The sequence below is a fragment of the Gorilla gorilla genome, chromosome 4 (assembly GCF_029281585.2).
Source record: "Gorilla gorilla gorilla isolate KB3781 chromosome 4, NHGRI_mGorGor1-v2.1_pri, whole genome shotgun sequence".
Lineage (NCBI taxonomy): Eukaryota > Metazoa > Chordata > Mammalia > Primates > Hominidae > Gorilla > Gorilla gorilla.
Genome location: NC_073228.2, coordinates 83,711,218 through 83,723,455, shown reverse-complemented (window position 1 = coordinate 83,723,455; position 12,238 = coordinate 83,711,218). Strand labels below are relative to the sequence as shown.

The window sequence follows — 12,238 nt, the reverse complement described above, 5'->3', positions numbered from 1 at the left end:
AGCATTGAAAAACAGATTTATATAAGTCTGGATTCCAGGAGATCGGACAACAGTTGGCTGGAGCCAAGTGCCTGCTGACCCCCTGGCCAAGACTCACCATGATCCCCGCCACTCCCCAATGTCCAGGGCCGCTCTGTGCATTCTCTTGCTCAGCAGATTTATTGAGCACTTACTCGGAGCCAGGCACTTGTTCTAGGAAGCTAGGATATGGCCATGAACAAATGTTCGTGTCCTTGTATTTCACATAGTAAAGAGGAAAGTGAGATATTTTTACCTGTGTCTCCCTCAAAAGTGAGAACAAATGAATGAGGAGGCCAAGTCTTTCCCAGCCCAGTTCATTCACATGCGTTCCTGTCAGGCCCGCTGGCATTTGAGTTTGAAACCCTGGGTGTCATGGGCTGAATTGTATCCCGCTGACAATCACAAGTTGATGTCCTAACCCCTAGTACCTTGGAATGCAGCTGTATTTGGAGACAAGGCCTTTAAAGAGGTGACTAAGGTAAAATGAGGTCAGATGAGTAGGCCCTAATCCTGTATGACTGGTGTCCTAAGAAGAAGAAATGAGGACACAGACATGCAGAGGAACAACCACTTGAGGACACAGGAGGAGGAGGGACTGACAGACCTAGGAGAGAGCCTCAGAAGGAAACCCACCAGCCAGCCTTGGACTTCTAGCCTTCAGAGCTGTGCGAAACGAACTGTCTGCTGTTTAGACCACCAGTCTGTGATTTTTTGTTATGGCAGACACTGGGTTAAATGATGCAGCTGAAAGATGCTACAGACTCCAACTACATCCCTAGGAAAGTCAATCCAACAGTCCCCGGAGCCAAACTCGTGCTGGACAGGGTGAGGGCATGAGTCCCTCCGGGGAGTGAGGGCCAAAAGCGTGCTCCTGCCAGTGGGCCAGTGCTGAGGCTTGGATGCAAGCGCTGAGGCTTGGATGCAAGCGCTGGACTCAGATGCAAACCCACATGTGGCCAAAAACTCGGTGTGGGGAGGTCTGGCACGTTAACCACGCACAGTGCTCAGCATGGCGCCTGGAGTGGGTGCTCAACAGGCTGCTTTGTCATTACGATTCCCACACCCCTCTGCTAGTGGACAAGCAGTGTATTGAGTAGTGAAGAGCAAAGACCTGGGGCCAAACTGTGGGGATTCAAGTCCTGGCTTTGTCCCGTTCTGTGTGGCCTTGGACAATTGCTTGACTTCTCTGTGCTCCAAACCACATCTGTGAAAGGATTACAGTACAGACCTCACAAGAGTTTCTGTGAGGATTAAATGAGTCACTATTAGTGCAGTGCTTTGAATAGAGCCCAACCCACAGCGAGCTCTCCAGGCACACTCTCTAAGTGAATACCGTGATAGCGGCACCAGCACAGAGAATTCTGGCAGGGCAAGGAGGGAAGATGACTTCTGCCCAGGCTCAGATTTGAGCTCAGCTTTATTTTAATTTAATTTAATTTATTTTTTGAGACAGTCTTGCTCTGTCGCCCAGGCTGGAGTGCAATGGCGTGATCTCGGCTCACTGCAACCTCTGCCACCTGGGTTCGAGTGATTCTCCTGCCTCAGCCTCCCGAGTAGTTGGGATTACAGGCACCTGCCATCACACCTGGCTAGTTTTTGTATTTTTAGTAGAGATGGGGTTTCACCATGTTGGTCAGGCTGGTCTTGAACTCCTGACCTCAAGTGATCCACCCGCCTTGGCCTCCCAAAGTGCTGGGATTACAGGTGTGAGACACCGCGCCCAGGCTGAGCTCAGCTTTTAAGAGCAGATGGGTTAGTGATTTCAGATGGAGAAAGAAAACGTGAGGCATCCTTGAGTGAGGAGGAAACAGTCTGCTGCAGGGCTTGGTGATGTGGCGGCCGTGGGGTGTGTTACTGACATGAGGGCCAGGTGAAGGCCTGGGGCCTGATCACATCTGGTCCCTCCATGGTTCAAGCCACTGTCAGCCCTGCACACCAGACATCACGCAAGAAGGTTATGGAATTCCCACAGCACCCCAAGGCAGTAGATACTTTCGTTATTCCCATTATGCAGTGGGGGAAACAGGCCCAGAGGGCTGGGGATGGGCCTGGGGCTGATGGGAAGGCAAGAGGAGGAGACTCTGAGGAAGGGGGACAAGAGAGAGAGGAGTTGGGAAGATGGGAGTTGAATGTCCAAAGGAGAGAGGCATCTGTGGAGGGACCCAGGAAGCAAAGGAGGGCCCGAGACTGAACAGAACAGATTTGGAGGAGGCCCCTGGGCTCCAGTTCACAGCCCATCCCCACCCCTGCCCCCAGCTTCCTGGTGCCTGGCTGTCTGATGAATAAGCTTGTATCACCTGCCACTTGTGCCTGTATCACACCTGTGTGTTACACCTGTCACTCCTGTGTGTCACTCTTGTGTGTTGCAGATGTGGGGGCAGGTGAGCATCTGCCTTTACAGCTTCATTCCCCACCCATGGAGCTGACATCTTTTGGTTCCTAGACTTAGCTTCTTGCTGAACCTGGCCACATGACTGTGTGGAGGGAAGCAAGGCGGGTGAAGCAGGAGGAGCTAGTCATGGGGGCTGCAGGGGAGTCCCTCAAGGGGGATGTTCCTCATACTGGGAGATGGAGAGAGGGGTGGACAGGAGGTGGAGAGGGTGACTCAGGGCCAGGCTATTGGAAGGGGCTGAGGGGACAGAGGCCACACAGCTGACTGATATGCTGGATGGAGAAGGTGTGGGCAGGGAGGGTGAGGAGGGTCTAGGCTTTGGGCTTGGGACATGAGTAGAAGGCAAGGGGCTCAAGACAAGAAGTGGGTGAGAAGGCAGGAGGGGGGTGACCTGCTCACGTGGGGCCATGGTAAGTTTGAGGGGCTCACAATACCTCCAGCTGTGGATGCCACTGGACTTATGGGGTTGGGGCTCAAGACAGGTCCAGGCTGGACACATTCATCAGTAAGATTAAACCCCTGGCCAGAGAATGAGCTAAGCAGGAGGGAGAGAGAACAGTGGACACACAGCAGTCAGAGAAGACTCCATCAGAGCAGCAGGAGTAGCAGAGTCTGGACACCAAGAAGAGTGACTAATGGGGTTAGACCCCCACCCAGGGGCCACTGGGTCTCCAACAAGGAGGCCATGGCCAGCACAAGTACAGGGAGTGGGGCCATGGTGGGAGCCGACCTTAGATCTCAAAGGGGGAATAGGGGCCAGGCACGGTGGCTCACGCCTGTTAATCCCAGCACGTTGGGAGGCCAAGGTGGATGGATCACCTGAGGTCAGGAGTTCGAGATCAGCCTGGCCAACATGGCAAAACCCTGTCTCTACTAAGAATACAAAAATTAGCTGGGCGTGACGGCAGGCGCCTGTGATCCCAGCTGCTCCGGACTGCTGAGGCAGGAGAATTGTTTGAACCCAGGAGGCGGAGGTTACAGTGAGCCGAGATCGCACCACTGCACTCCAGCCTGGGTGACAGAGTGAGACTCCATCTCAAAAATAAATAAAACAGAGAATAGGAGGTGACACTGGAGATGGCCCATCTAGAGCTGTGCTTCTTTACCTTGGAATCTTTCATACTGGAATCTCAGGGGAGCTTTTTTTTCTTTTTTTTGAGACGGAGTATCGCTCTGTCGCCCAGGATGGAGTGTAGTGGCGCGATCTCGGCTCACTGCAAGCTCTGCCTTCCGGGTTCACGCCATTCTCCTGCCTCAGCCTCTCCAGTAGCTGGGACTACAGGCGCCAGCCAACATGCCCGGATAATTTTTTTGCATTTTTAGTAGAGATGGGGGTCTCACTGTGTTAGCCAGGATGGTCTCGATCTCCTGACCTTGTGATCCGCCCGCCTCGGCCTCCCATTACAGGCGTTAGCCACCGCGCCCGGCCTGGAATCTCAGGGGAGCTTTAAAGTCCACTGATGGGCCAGGTGCTGTGGCTCACTCTTGTAATCCCAGCACTTTGGGAGGCTGAGGCAGGAGGATCACTTGACCCCAGGAGTTCAAGACTACTCTGGGCAATATAGTGAGACTTGCTCTCAAAAAAAAAAAAAAAAAAAAAAAAAAGCCCATCATGGTGGCATGTGCCTGCAGTCCCAGCTACCCGGGAGGCTGAGGTAGGAGGCTCTTGAGCCCCGAAAGTGAAGGCTGCAGTGAGCCGTGATCACACCTCTGCACTCCAGACAGGGTGAGACCTAGTCTCAAAAAACCAAACCAAACCAAACAACAACAAAATAACACTGATGCCTGGGCCACCCCAATGATGGGTGTGTGGCTCAGGCACAGGGATTTTTTTTTTCTTTTTTTTGAGATGGAGTCTCACTCTGTTGCCCAGGCTGGAGTGCAGTGGCGTGGTCTTGGCTCACTGCAACCTCCATCCCCCAGGTTCAAACGATTCTCCTGCTTCAGCCTCCCAAGTAGCTGATTACAGACGCCTGCCACCACACCCCACTAATTTTTTGTATCTTAATAGAGATGGGGTTTCACCATGTTGGCCAGGCTGGTCTCGAACTCCTGACCTCGTGATCTGCCCGCCTCGGCCTCCTAAAGTGCTGGGATTACAGGTGTGAGCCACCTGCCTGGCCACACGGGGATTTTTAAAAGGTCCCCAGGTGATTCCCTAGTGCAGCTGAGGTGGAGAAGCACTGGTTCAAAGACCATGGGTGGGATCAGGTGGTCTGCCCAGCATCACTCCTGGAACCACCCCAGGACAGAATGTAGCCAGTCTCCAAAGCTTAGAACTGAGCCCCTCAGCTGCAGCTCCTCCTTCAATCACTTCCCAGGGTTTCCAAAATCTGGGGCCAAAATCCCTGTCCACCCTCTCAGCCTGGGCAGCTGAGCCTTAAAAGAAGAGAACAGAGGCCGGGCGCGGTAGTTCACGCCTGTAATCCCAGCACTTTGGGAGGCCGAGGCAGGCGGATCACAAGGTCAGGAGTTCGACACCAGCGTGTCCAATATGGTGAAACCCCATCTCTACTAAAAATACAAAAATTAGCCAGGCGTAGTCGTGGGTGCCTGTAGTCCCAGCTACTTGGGAGGCTGTGGCAGGAGAATCGCTTGAACCCGGGAGGTGGAGGTTGCAGTGAGCCGAGATCGCGCCACTGAACTCTGGCCTGGGCGCCAGAGTGGGACTGGTGTGGGACTCCGACACACACACACACGCACGCACGCACGCACGCACGCACACACAAGAACAGAGGACAAGGGGGCATCACTGCACTGCCATTGCCACAAGGGGGCAGCCACACACAGGGCCAGGCTCCGGATGGAAGTGTATCTGCCACTACCAGGGAGAACTGAGGAGCCTGGGTCTCCTCACTGGCTAGACAGGAACAATAGATATGGACACCTCATAGAGTTGCCTTGAGAGCACAAGTGAGCTGATGTTCTCTCAGGAGTGAGAGTTCCCTTCTGCTTGTCTGAACTAAACTGACAACAGCTAACATGTATTGAGCAGCTGCTATGCATTGGGCATCTCCTCTGAGCACTGTTTGCATGAACATTTTGGGGCTCAGAACACAATTCCAAAGCATGGCGCCGGGGCCAGCAGAGAGCTTTGAACTAACGGAAATTGGAAGGCCTCAGAAGCAAAGTTTTTCTGCCCTCCTGTCTCTGGCGCTTCTTCTCCCCCAGAGTGAGTCAGAGAAACCAGAATTCTTCTTCCCCAAGGCAGGTCACAGAGACCAGAACCCCTCTCCCTCAAAGCAAGCCATAAAACTAGGCAGGTCACTCTCTCCCTTCTGTCTTGAAGACCATTCCAGAGGGGTAGGAAGGAACACTGCAGAGAGAGGCCAAGAAGAATGTGAGCAGATAGCCTTCCTGGGTCCCCTCAGCCTATCACCATTAGATCACACCCTTTGTCCAATCGCCTTTCTACAAGCTTGTGCACTCTTTACCAAACCTGAGTATAAAAACAGATAGCTGGCTGAGTGTGGTGGCTCACGCCTGTAATCCCAGCACTTTGGGAGGCCGAGGTGGGTGGATCACCTGAGGTCAGGAGTTCGAGACTAGCCTGGCCAACATGGCGAAACTCCATCTCTACTAAAAATACAAAAAATTAGCTAGGCGTGGTGGCGGGCACCTGTAGTCCCAGCTACTTGGTAGGCTGAGGCAGGAGAGTTGCTTGAACCCAGGAGGTGGAGGGTCCAGTGAGCCGAGATCACGTCATTGCACTCCAGCCTGGGCGACAGAGTGAGACTCTGTCAAAAAACAAACAAACAAACAGGCCAGGTGTGGTGGCTCATGCCTGTAATCCCAGCACTTTGGGAGGCAGAGGGGGGCGGATCACCTGACGTTGGGAGTTTGAGACCAGCCTGACCAACATGGAGAAACCCCATCTCTACTGAAAATACAAAATTAGCCAGGCACGGTGGTGCATGTCTGTAATCCCAGCTGCTCGGAAGGCTGAGGCAGGAGAATCGCGTGAACCCAGGAGGCAGAGGTTGAGGTGGGCCGAGATCACGCCATTGCACTCCAGCCTGGGCAACAAGAGCAAAATTCCGTTTTAAAATAAATAAATAAATATAATTAAACAAATTCTAACAAACAAAAAACCAAAAAAACAAAAAAACCTCTTTCCCTGGGGTTTGGGGTCCTCATTTCTTTCTTTTTTTAAAGAGATGGGGGTCTCACTATATTGCCCTTGCTGGTATTGAATTCCTGGACTCATGTAATCCTCCTGTATCAGCCTCCCAGGTAGCTGGGGCTAAGGCTCCTCATTTCTTTTCTTTTCTTTTCTTTTTTTTTTTTTAGTGACGGAGTCTTGCTCTGTCCCCCTCCTCAGGCTGGAGTACAGTGGCACCATCTCAGCTCACTGCAACCTCCGTCTCCCAGGTTCAAGTGATTCTCCTGGCTTCGCCTCTGGAGTAGCTGGGATTACAGGCGTGTGCCACCACGCCCAGCTAATTTTTGTATTTTTAGTAGAGACAGGGTTTCACTATGTTGGCCAGGTTGGTCTTGAACTCCTGACCTCAGACGATCCGCCTGCCTCGGCCTCCCAAAGTGCTGGTATTACAGGCGTGAGCCACTGTGCCTCACCTGAGCGTCTTCATTTCTGAAAGCTCCCACGTTGTGTAAAATTTTGGTTAAATACATTTGTTCTGCTTTTTTGTTACCCTGTGTCTGGTTATAGGAGTGTCAGCCATGACCCTTATAATGAGTGAGGAAAAGTACCACACAGTTCTGCCCTACAATTTTTTTTTTTAGACGGAGTCTTGCTCTGTCGCCCGGCTGGAGTGCAGTGGCGCAATCTCAGCTCAATGCAACCTCCACCTCCCAGATTCAAGCGGTTCTCTTGCTTCAGCCTCCCGAGTAGCTGGGACTACAGGCACCCGCCATCCATGCCCGGCTAATTTTTTTTGTATTTCTATTAGAGATGGGGTTTCACCATGTTGGTCAGGCTGGTCTCAAATCCTGACCTCAAGTGGTCCACCTGCCTCGACCTCCCTAAGTGCCCTACAAACTATAGTCCCATACCTCACTACAACCCTATGAGACAGGTATTACTAATAACCCCACTTTACAAATGAGGGAACTGAGGCAAAAAGAACTTAAATAGATGGGCAAGGCCTCCCAGCTTGTAAGACGGAGTCAGGATCTAAAGCCAGCCAGCTCTGAGGCTGATGCTCCTAACCGCTATCTGCTGCCCTCCTTGTGAGAAATCCTGTCTTTGGCTTAGGTCAGTTCAAAGTGTTTCTATCATTTACAACCAGAAAAGCCTTCAGTGAGACTGTCTCATTTTTTCCCAACTCTTCCACTTTTCAAAGAACCCCTCCAGGGCTCCCTCCTGCAGAGAACAGGACTAGGCAGCACTGGCCCAGAAGTGGAGCAGTAAGAAGGTGGGGAACGGGGGGAGGGAGAGGAGGAGAAGGAGGAAGAGGAGGAGGGAGAGGAGGAGGAGGAAGGGGAGGGGGAGGAGGAGGAGGAAGGACAAGAGGAGGAGGAGGAGTAGCAGTAGTAGGAGGAGGAGAAAGAGGAGGGAGAGGAGGAGGAAGAGGAGGGGTAGGAGGAGGAAGAGGAAGGAGGAGGAAGAGAAGGAGGAAGAGGAGGAAGAAGAGGAGAAAGAGGAGGAGAAGAAGGAAGAGGATCAGGAAGAGGAGGAGGAGGAAGAGGAAGAGGAGGAGGAAGAGAAGGAAGAGGAGGAGGAGGAAGAGGAGAAGAAGGAAGAGGAGGAGGAAGAGAAGAAGGAAAAGGAGGAAGAGGAGGAGGAGGAAGAGGAAGAAGAGGAGAAGGAGAAAGAGGAGGAGGAAGAGGAAGAGGAGGAGGAAGCTGGACTTGACACTGAGACACACATACCCTAACTCCTCCAGTGGCTGGAACCCTGAGAAGTAACCTGGGAGCCATAGCTAGGCACATTCCCTACCATGCGGCAGGGAGAAGAGCAGTCTGTGCAGAGGGAATGCAGAGGGAGGCAGGGTAGAGCAGTGAGGAGGGAAGGAGGGACCTCTGCACCGTGCTTATCTATAGTTCTAGCACCTTGGTCTAACTTGGCTCCCTGTGGGCGCCACAAGACACCTCGGTATCTGTAGAACACATTTTTTCCCTTGCTGGAGCCAGCCCGCCTGGGCTTCTGTTATGTGCAGCAGAATCCTAACCCGCCCAGAAGGCTCAATGGCTGTGTGCAGAATCAATGCTTTGCAGTCCTCCCCCGATCCCTGAAGATGGCAGGAATGGGATGTGGCACAGTCAAGTGACTATGAGTGCAGGTCAGGGCAGCAGCCTCTCCAGACCTTCCCAGTGAGGCTTCCCAGGTCCTGGGGCAGAACGTGTTTGAGGGGCTTCTCATTAATCTGTCAGGAAAGATGACGTGCCGACCTGCAGGCTGACCTGGGAGGGGTACCAGCACCCGACACTGCTCTGGCTCTCAGCCATCACGCAGTGATGCCATCTGCCATCTTCACTCCCCAGGCACCTCTGTAACTGCTCCAGGACCCCGACAAGCACAGCCCTCCACTGCCCTCCATTGAAGGCTATCCCTCCCTCATCCATAAATTCATTCATACATTTATCAAATGTTGACTGTCCCCCTCATTACACTGGACACCATTCCAGATGCAGAGACTGTGTGCCGGCTTTTCTGTTTCCTCTTGCCCCACAGTCCACTCTGCCCTTCTCTGCTCAGAAGGCTGGGCTCTAGAGACTGCATCACTGGGCTCTCTTCCCCCTGGCTTCCACTTGGGTTCAGCTAATGGGAGCAATGGCAGCAAGACCAGAGGGCAGGAGGAGAGACAGATGGGGGAGTTTATTCTGATTCCCCCACTTCGGCATGTGCAGCTGCTGGCCTCTAAGACAGCCTTGCTGTTCTCGGCTCCTGGCATCCGTGCCCCTGTGTAATGTCCTTCCACATTGTAGCAGGGCTGGTCTAGGTGAGCAACAGAATCATTAGAACCAGTAGAATGGTGGAAATGATGGTTTGTGACTTCTGAGACTGGGTCTTAAAAGGTATTGTGGGGGTTGGGCTCACACCTGCAATCCTAGTGCTTTGGGAGGCCAAGGGAGGGGGATTGCTTGAGGCCAGGAGTTTGAGACCAGCCTTGGCAACATAGTGAGTGCCCCATCTCTACAAGAAAAAAAAACAAAAAATTAGCTAGGCATGGTGGTGCCTGCCTGTAGTCCCAGCTACTTGGGAGGGTGAGGTGGGAGGATCACTTGAGCCTAGTAGTTCCAGGCTGCAGAAAGTTATGATCACACCTCTGCACTCCAGCCTGGGCATCAGAGTGGGACCCTGTCTCAAAACAAACAAACAAGCAAATACAAACAACAACAACAACAAAAAAGCAAGGCCAGGCATAGTGGCTCACACCTGTAATCCCAGCACTTTGGAAGGCCGAGGCGGGTGGATCACCTGAGGTCAGGAGTTTGAGACCAGGCTGGCCAACATGGCGAAACCCCGTCTCTACTAAAAATACAAAACATGTGGTGGCAGGTGCCTGTAATCCCAAGCTACTTGGGAGGCTGAGGCAGGAGAACTGCTTAAACCCGGGAGGCAGAGGTTGCAGTGAGTCGAGATTGCGCCATTGCACTCCAGCCTAGGTGATACAGCGAGACTCTGTCAAAAGAAAGAAAGAAAAGAAAGGAAAGAAAGAAAGGCATTATGGCTTCTATATTATCACCTGTTGTGGGATAAGCCAGCTGCCATGATGTGAGGACACTCAAGCAGTCCCATGGAGAGGCTACAGGGCGAGTGTGCCGCCTTGGAAGTGGACCTGCCAACTTCTTTTTTTTTTTGAGACGGAGTTTCGCTCTTGTTGCCCAGGCTGGAGTGCAATGGCGCGATCTCAGCTCACGGCAACCTCCGCCTGCCGGGTTCCAGTGATTCTCCTGCCTCAGCCTCCCGAGTAGCTGGGATTACACGTATGCGCCACCACGCCCGGCTAATTTTGTATTTTTAGTAGAGACGGGGTTTCTCCATGTTGGTCAGGCTGGTCTCGAACTTCCAACCTCAGATGATCCACCTGCCTCGGCCTCCCAAAGTGCTCGGTGGCCTCCCAAAGGTGTGAGCCACCGAGCCTGGCAGACCTGCCAACTTCTGTTAAGCCTTCTGACACCTGCAGCGCTGACCAATGTCTTGAGAGACCCAAAGCTAAACTACCTACTTAAGCTGCCCCTGCAAACCTGACCTACAGAGACTATAACAATAAATGTCTGTTGTTTTAAGCCACTAAGTTTTGGGGTAGTTTGCTATATGGCAGTGGATAATGCAGGGTGGCTCTGGACCAGGTGTTCTCACCCTGCCTCTGGCAATACAGCTTGTCCTCCTGTGAAACAACTTCCTACTACTGCTGTCTTTGGATGTCTCAATGTCCCCTGTTGACTTCCTTTATCCTGTCCTCAACCCTTTACTAAACTCTCTTCAAACTTCACAATGGAATATGTTGCCTGCTTCCTGCCTGGTGCAGGTTGGAATTATGAACAAGACAGACACCCTTCCCTTCAGAGTTTATATTCTAGTGGGGAAAACAGACAATAAATTAGCCAACAAATAAATAAGCAAGGTAATTTCAGAGACCAGTAAGTAAAACAGAGAAACGAATGGAAAAATAAATGGGACTCGAGACAGGCTGATCAGGAGCCTACCCTAGGCAGGCTTGTCAACGAAGGCCTCTCAGAGGCCGTAGGCTCAGTCTGAACTCAGGAAAAGGCAACTCAGACAGAAGAGGCTGGAGCAGTCAAAGGGAGCAGCGACGTCCCTAAGGTAGGAGAGGGTGTGGAGGTGTCAGGAACAGAGGAGGGAGGCCCACGTGCTAGAGCAGAGCTCGCAGGGCGGCAAGTGGGAGAGGGGAGCTCAGAGACTCAGGCAAAGCCAGATGAGGAGTTTGGGTTTTGTTTAAACTACAGCACAGCCCCTCACTGAAGGATGTTCAGTGAGGTCCGTGTAGTATCCAATTTACCTTTGGAACGAGCTCTCCGGTCTTGACACCTCTGCCTACAATCTCTAGACCCAAAACGTGGGCTGACATGAACTTCTCAGATGCAAATTGCTCTGACCAGGACATCCTGGTCAGCCCTCTGGGGTGGATGGAGGGGCTGCTCCTACCACCAGCCTGGGGACCTCCCACCCCTGCCTCATCCAGAGAGCCTCGCTTGCCACACGGGCACGAAAGGGGCCTTCCAGGTCTCTGGGCTTTAGCAGGGCCCACCCACTCTGGCTGGCTCTGATTTTGTTTTGAGGAAAACAAAGTCCAGGTGTTGAAGTGGTTTGAGGAAGGTTACACCAAGCAATGGACTGAATGTTGGCATCTCCCCAGAATTCACGTGTTGAAACCTAATCCCCAGGGTGATGGTATTTAGAGGTGGGACCTTTGGGCGGTGATTAGGCCAGGGGGGTGGAGCTCTCACAATGGGATTCCTGCTCCTTTGCCCACTTCCTGCCATGTGAGGACACAGGAAGGTGACTGTCTGTAACCCAGAAAAAGGTCCTTGCCAGTCACCAACCAGGCTGGCACCCAGATCTCAGACTTCCAGCCTTCAGAAGTGTGAGAGATAAATTTCTACTGTTTGTAAGCCACCCAGTCTACGATAATTTGTTACAGCCACCTGAATGGACCACAACAACCCAGGTATGCACCCCCCGGCCCCACCTCTACCCAGATGGAAAGGGAAGATCAGAAGGCAGGAGTTCCCGCCCCTCCTCCTGGCCTTGCCTGGTCCTGTCTCACAGGGTCTCACAGTGGCCCTTACCCACTCCCTGGCCTGTCTCTCTCTCTGAGAGGGTGGGTCCTTCTTCCCACACAGGCTGTCCATGAGGCAACCTGTGAGGGGCAGGTTGGGGAGGGAGGGGAGCTCGGC

General features: G+C 52.7%; 1 protein-coding gene across 2 annotated transcripts in view; it reads right to left on the bottom strand.

Moving 5' to 3' along the window:
* LRRC75A (leucine rich repeat containing 75A) overlaps positions 1 to 12,238 on the bottom strand; it is a 50,611-nt gene that overhangs the window by 6,664 nt on the left and 31,709 nt on the right. The window lies entirely within an intron of this gene.